A 7,875-nucleotide genomic window follows, 5' to 3' on the forward strand; every position below is an offset into this window, starting at 1 on the left:
CCCATAAAACAAGTCCATGATTTAAACATGAGATGTTTCCAGTGTGCTAAATTTGGAATGATTTGCTTACCCGTGGTCCTGCTGGAGGAAATAAAATGCTCAGCTTGGGAAATAAAGAGAGAAAACATATCTATGTTTGCTCATAAAGCTAGAAGAAATAAAATTATCTAAACCATGTGAATTCAAAATGTTTCTACTTTTAAAAAGCACATTTGCTATATTTGGAATACAATTTAAGGACTTAGAATTTCAAACTCCTAGAAATTCAGTATTGGAATATTTTTAAGCAATTTCAAGTTTTCACAATCTGTACTTTTATTCATGACCGTAGAGGGGGAAAACACTTTTGTGTGAATTTCTGCAATATTTAACACAAAAAATTAAATCATATTAAAAGTAATATGTAATAACAGAGGGCATCTAAAATAACATAGCCTGTAATGTTAGTTGTTGTTTACTTTTCCATATAAAATGAAGGATCTATACATGCCATGTTAAATACTGGGAAGAATCTTACATTTTACAATGGAAATGCCATATCATCTGGAAATCACACTCCTAGGCATTTGTCTGAAGGATACTAAAACATGATCTGAAAGGCTATTTGCACCCATGTGTTCATAACAACATTATTCACAATAGCCCAAACGTGAAATCTACCTAAATGCCCATCAATAGTTGACCTCATAGAGGTATGCTAGACAAACTAAACCGAATACTTCTCTGCCATGGAGGCAGGGGGAGGGTGGGAAAGGGGGCAATACCTGGGATATTGGTGGTGGGGAATGTGCACTGGTGGAGGGATGGGTGTTTGATCATTGTGTGATTGTAACCCAAACATGAAAGCTTGTAGCTATCTCAGGGTGCTTCAATAATTTAAAAAAAATGAAATTGGATTTTTTGTGACAAAATAGATGAATACTGATGTGATTCTGCAAAATGAAATAAGAAATAAAAGACAATTACCAGATAGTTTCATTCCTATGTGGAATACTTGAAAAAATAGCAAACTGAAAAAAACAAAAACAACAAAATAACTCCTAAACTCCTTGAAAATTAGCTGGTATTGGAGGCAGAGGGAAGCCAAATGAGAGAAATGAGTAGGTGGTGGGATGGTGTTAGAGTTTGGGGGATGGGAACACAAAGATTTTTAGATGTTTAGAGGTGTTAAGTTGTTGGGCTTATTTAAACACAAGCTTCCCACAAGCTTCCTAAAACTCTATAGTTTAAACTCCTGAAATTTTATAGTATCTTAAGGCATTGATAAATTTAATTTCTGTAGCACTGTAACACTGGCTTCCTCTTGTTCATCGATTTGCTCGAGAAGGCACCTGTAACGTCTCCATTGTGAGACTTGTTACTGTTTTTGGCATATCAAATGCACCATGGATAGCTTGCCAGGCTCTGCCCTGTGGGCAGGATACTCTCAGTAGCTTGCTGAGCTCTCCGAGAGGGACAGAGGATTTGAACCCGGGTTGGCCATGTGCAAAGCAAACGCCCTACCCACTGTGCTAGAGCCAAAAGAATCTTTGTCTGTGTGTGTGTGGGGGGGGTTGACCAGGTAGCGGGAGACTTGGGGGGCACACTTGCTGGTGTTCAGGGTTTATTCCAGGCCAGAGTAGGTTGCATTCAAGGCAAGTGTTTTCTTTTGTTTGTTTTGGGGCCATAATTGATGATATTCAGAACTCTTCCTGGTCTCTTGCACGGCACGTTCCCTTCCTACTACGCTATCTCTCTGGCCCAACTAGGAGTAATCTTTAAAGGACCTTACCCTGGGGGATGGAGCGATAGATAGCGGGTAAGGTGTTTGCCTTGTATGCAGCCAATCCAGGTTCAGTTCCTGGCAGCCCATATGTTCCCGCCATATGAGCCCGCCAGGGGTGATCCCTGAGTGCAGAACCAGAGGTAAGCCCGTGTCTGCTAGAGGCTTCCAGACACTGGTTCATGGGGCCCGGGCAGGTGATGAGGACAGTCTCTTCCATGAAGCATCCGTCGGTGCTGTTCCCCTCACAGCTGTAGCAGTGGAATTCATTTACTAGCAGGTCCTGAAGCTCCACAACTGGGCCTCCATTGCATTTTACAGTGTTGAAACAGCACAGGAAGTAGAAGGTGTGGTTGTTATGGAAGCAGGTGAGGCTGGCAACCAGTAAGGTTGCCACAGCCACAGATGTGGTTTTCATCTCCTGGACCTCCTTCCAGGTTCCTGTGGGTGACCCCCTCCATGCACTGCTCTGCAGGGCTTCGGCATTGCAGATCCTGGGCCCGGCCCCTCACAGCTGGGGTCTGATGAGGCACAGGAGGAGCACTCGAGGTACCAGCTTCAGGAAAAGGAAATTGCCTGCTCTTTCCATATTTGTACGATGGTGATTCTGCAGAGATCTTGGGCTCCAGCTCATTCTTCCACATTGCAACGGACGCTCTTCTCACAATGCAGGCACTGCGGGCTTCAGGGGGCTGGGAGCAGGAGGAGAGGGTGCTCAATGTCTGGCACCAGAAAGAGAGAACCTTGGGGAGAGTCTAAGGAGAGGAAAAAACCTGATGCCATCAGTTGGGGGAATAGTTAACAAGTGCGGAAGAATAGGGAAGGAGGTGCACAGGGGATGGGGGCAAAGCAAATGGAGTGGGGTGAACCAGTTGGCAGTCTTGTTCTTGAAGGCCCCACAAGAAGTTGCATGGGGTCTGCACGATTTGAAGAATTGAGGAGAAAAGGTGCTTGGGCAGGACTTTAAAGGACTGGGTGTGAACATAGAACTAGACGTGGACTTCAACTATGCCAAGCCCAAAGTTGGCACCCAGGGGCAGAAATGTGGGTGCAGAAACAGGGAGCAGGAACCTAACAGCACACAGGGCCTGAAGCCTTGGCTATGGTACTGGGGACCAGAAGTTAATTTTTAAGAGAGAAAATCCCAAATATCTAAAACAAAAATGAACACACCATTTGGATTTTCAGGAATATATTTTTCTAGGTCAGTTTCTCTAGAGTCACTCCTTCTAAAGAAGGTTTATATGCAAGTGGTTTATCAAGGAAATGCTTCTTCATGAAAGCAACAGAAGGAAAAGCCAAAGTGTTCTCAAGCTAAATTCCACATAGGGTACTACAGTCTGATGATCCAGGGAACTCAGAAGAGAACATGACTCTTCAGAGAAGCCCTGATATGAGTTAAGGAAACTGGACTCTCAAATTCCCCCAGACACCATACCGGACATTCTGAAAATGTCAGCGCCATGGTGTGTCTTCCAATGGGCTCAAAGATAGTTCCAGGGACCAAGAGACAGTACTGAGGTTAAGGAACTTACCATGCACAAGTCAACTCTGGTTTGACCCTCAGCATTGTAGATGGTCCCTCAATCCCCACCAAAAGTGCTCCCTGAGCACAGAGCCAGTAATAAATCCTGAGTCAGCTGTGAATCCCCCCACACAAAAAAAGCTAAACTATCAGGGTTCCTGTAGGCTGAAGGAAATTCAAATTGTTGTCCGTCCCTAAAATGACTCTCATTTATGAATGATGGGAACTAAACATATTTAAGTCTGGAAACATGAAGGAACAATGAGAAGAGCTGTTAGAGGATATGCATCAAATATGGGCATTATTCACTACCTGGTTCCTTAATGGTATTCATTGATTAAATGTCAGCATAACTATCTTATACCATAATATCATCATTATTAATTTTAGATATTGGATAGATGGGCTGAAGCGATAGCACATCAGGTAGGTAGTTTGCCTTGTACGCAGCCGACCTGGGTTCAATTCCTCCATCCTCTCAGAGAGCCCGGGAATATCTTGCCTGCATAGCAGAGCCTGGCAAGCTACCCAAGGCGTATTCTATATGTCAAAAACAGTAACAAGAAGTCTCAAGATGGAGACATTACTGGTGCCCACTCAAGCAAATCGATGAGCAACAGGATGACAGTGACAGTGACCAAACTGGACAGATATCTGAATTGCATAAGAATATCTTATCAATATGAGAGGATATATTTACTCACCTATTAGTCTTTTAGAAAGCAAGGATAATGCCTCCACCCTCAGGCGGGGCAGGGAGGGTGTCCGCTGGAACCATTAAGAGGGGAAAACTCAGCCTCAGAAGCAGTTGGGAACATTTTCTGCATGTTTTTATTTTTTAAAATTTATTTTTATTTTATTTTTAATTTTATTTATTTTTTATTTTTTCACCGTGAGGTACAGTTACAGACTTACAAACTTTCATGCTTATGTTTCAGTCATACAATGATCGAGTACCCATCCCTCCACCAGTGCCCATTCTCCACCACCAATGTTCCCAGTATCCCTCCCACCACCCCCACCTCATCCCCCCACCTGTTCTGCTTCTGTAGCAGGTGCATTCCCCTTTACTCTCTCTCTCCTTTAGGGTGTTGTGACTGCAATTCTGCATGTTTTTTAAAAGATATGTTTGGGAAGGCAAGAGGCACTGAGTACACTTTTTTCTGAAAAGGGTGGTGTAGGAAAATAAATTTGGGAAGCTATGACAACTCAAACCAATAAGTCTTCTTTCTGATTCATGATACTATTATCTAATCATTCTAAAATTTATAGTATTTGGACACTATCAAGAATCAAATTAACACTGTTTTAATAACTCTAGAGTCATGATAAACTAGTTCAGAATCCTGATTCCACTGTCTGCTAACTGTATGATTTGGAATAAATAAGTTCTCATAGACCCTGTTTCAACATGTATAAAATGGGGATGACCATACAAACTAAATGAAATACATGTCATGGCTTTGCTTAGTTTCTGGCATAGGTGTTAGTTAAAATAATAACTGAGGGCCAGGCAGGATCCCTGGTACAGAGGTTCAGGTTCATAGTTTCTGGTAAAATCATTGCTTAATGAATATTAGTTAAAGTAATAAAACTGAGGGCCAGACAGAACCTCAAGTACAGAGGTTAGGTGCATGACCCAAGTTAAGTCCTCAACACACATGTGTTCCAGAGCATCTCTGGGTGTAGCTGGAGGCCTCCCCACAAGCATCACCAAGCATGGCCTAGGAGAGTCTCCAAAACTGCCAGAGTGAGCCTGGTGGAATGTAGCATTGCAACCCTGAACCTAGCACTGAACAATGGGCCAATTATTGCCTGGAGGGGCCCCCAGAACTACTGAGCACCACTTGGGAGGTCTTGCCCCCAAAGCAATGAGAAAAACCAGGAAATTATGATTATAATGTACAAAGCAATATGATCAACTTCTACATATGAGAACACATAGCCACTGCCTTAAGGAGCCTAGTATCGTAGAAGTCAAGACATGAAAACAGCATAGTATAGGCAAGAGAACAATGATGGGTGGCCATGATACAATGTTCACAAATTGATGCTGCCACCAATATCTCTTACCCACTAAAGAATTTTCCACATGACACTGCAGTTCTTTCTAAATCATATCTATAGTAGTGGCTTTGTCTATGCTGAAATTGTTGATGGCTTCCTTTTACCTACACAAAACAGTGTGGGGTGGACATTACACTACCCATGATATATGTGTTCCCAAATCCCTGTGCATCCAGACTATAAAAGGTCATGAAAGAAAGAAAGAAAGAAAGAAAGAAAGAAAGAAAGAAAGAAAGAAAGAAAGAAAGAAAGAAAGAAAGAAAGAAAGAAAGAAAGAAAGAAAGAAAGAAAGAAAGAAAGAAAGAGGGAAAGAAAGAAAGTAAGACAATGAAGGCAGGGAAAATTCTGGCTTTATTTTTTTCAAACAGATAAATAATAATGCCATTTTATTGAGGACATATATGCACCAGGTGCAACATAGATAATCCTCCCAACAAAAGAATTCATTTATAGAGACCAAAATTGAAGCCCAAAAAAGCTATCTTAGTTTGCTGGAATCCTGCTTTCTTCTCTTTAAAACCACACTTTTGAGATATTTCAAAAACCAGATAGTTTATCTGCTATTACCATATAGAGAAAGTCATATAATCTCGAGGATCAAAAATTAAGTTCTCAGGTGTGGGAGATAATGATGTCGGTGGGCCCCACGGGTGACTTTGGTGAAGCGGGGAGGAGAAAGACGGTCACTTTCTCTCCAGCCGCCTCTACCACCCGGGACCCAGGGTTACTGGGTTCTTGTTTCGCTCGCGGAAAAGAATTTCAGGAGTAGACAAGCAGTGAAGTAAATAGATTTTATTCAGAGGTTTCTGAGGGAGGGAGGAAGGGATAAGTGGGACAGAGAATAGTAAGAATAACGCGCTCAAGAGAGAACGCGGGCTTCTCCAAGGGTGGAGAGAGCTCTACACACATCCTAGCACTGGACACGAAAGCATGAAAGTACACATCTCAAGGGGGAGATGCGGGCGACACATGTGCTCGGCCACATGGCACAAGCAGCACATGGGCTCAGGCAGCATATGCGCGCCCTTCCTTTGTTCAAGGTGGCCTTTATAGGGTTTCTTCAACCTGCCCCCACGTGGGGGCTTCTTCCCAGGTAAAAGTCCGTTGCTAAGGAGGTTACCAGGGAGGTTGGGAGTGGTGATGGCCTTCTTTGGGGAACCCCCTGGGGAGGGGTCTGTTGTCCTCAGGGTCTGCTGATGGTTTCTTCTGGGTCTTTTGTTTTCTTGAATCTGCACATCTTAAGAGTCCCCTTCCCAGAGACTCTGTTAAATCTCAATTTTCATTGCCAAGGGCCTTTCCCTATCTACCTGCCTACATCATATTCCCCCCTAGAGATTTCACCACCTTAAATCTTTAAGGGGAAAACGGTCGGTGATCCATCTTCTGAAGCTGCTTCATGCTGACAGATGGGCGCAGACTCTGCCTATGTAAGGGGTGAAACCTCATGCTACCTTATGTGCCCCAGGCAATGACTTTGTTGGGTTTCTGAAGTTATCTGAAAGAAAAGATCAGATCAATTAGACTGAGGGATGGCACTTTGAAATGATTAGACCCTGGAGATGTGGAAGGTCCTTTCTGACCTAGTAAGGACAAAATAGTTTGCTATCTTAGAAAACATAAGAGTTAAAGCAACAGAAACCAAGCAACGTAATGCCATACCCATTTCTATTATAAATAAAATGAAAAAAGAATAACTGCTTCACCCATGGTTGATAGAAAATGACTTCCTATGTCCAGATTTTTCTAGTGGCATAGAAGCACCAAGCTACTTCTCAGACTGGAAAAGCTATCCATCCACTAAAGCTATCAATTGGAACCAGTAGATATTTGTATCTTGAATATGAGCGTTTGATCATTTGCATGTCAATCTGCCAATCCTTTCCTCAGCAAGTTCCTTGAAGTTACAAGTGTTAGGAAAGGAGGCCCACAATTCATTAATGAAACAGAAAGCACAGTTCTGAGTTCCTTCCCATGAAAGATGGCTTTCACTTGTGTTGGAAGCTTAGTGTAACCCTTTATCAATTTCCTTTTGAAAACCTTGTTCCAATGCCTATTGCTCCTCTTTTGCAGAGTATCTTAGATGAGTATTCTCTGGATGGGGTATTAATCCCATGATGGAACGAGAATTAAGAGCTGTTAAAATTCTAGTTCTCTCCAAATGACTGTGTTCATAGAACTAAAAGTGAATACTTAGAACCAGTTTAGATGTCCACACTTGGCACTGTAGCCAATTGACAGGTTGGGGGAAAGCAATTAATTCTGCACTTTGAGCTGAGGTTCCCCCCACTAAAGCTCTGGCTTCCAATACCCTGGTCAGACTAGTGACAGCATCTTCAACATTGAGTCTCACAGACTAGACTGCTTACTTTACAGTCAGCAAAACACATTGTACCTGAATTACTCAAAAGGGATACCTTTCAGATCAAGATTAGAATACATTTACTAGATCACTCTGTAGAATTTGAATCTGATTCTTTAAAAAGCAAGTTACAGAAACATGGTTTTCTCTCCACCTTCATTT

General features: G+C 42.4%; 1 pseudogene; it reads right to left on the reverse strand.

Annotated features, from left to right (window-relative positions):
• Positions 1-257: 257 nt before the first annotated feature.
• Positions 258-3,227, reverse strand: LOC129405028 (urokinase plasminogen activator surface receptor-like; annotated as a pseudogene).
• Positions 3,228-7,875: the final 4,648 nt, after the last annotated feature.

Source organism: Sorex araneus, chromosome 5 (assembly GCF_027595985.1).
Source record: "Sorex araneus isolate mSorAra2 chromosome 5, mSorAra2.pri, whole genome shotgun sequence".
Taxonomy (NCBI): Eukaryota; Metazoa; Chordata; class Mammalia; order Eulipotyphla; family Soricidae; genus Sorex; species Sorex araneus.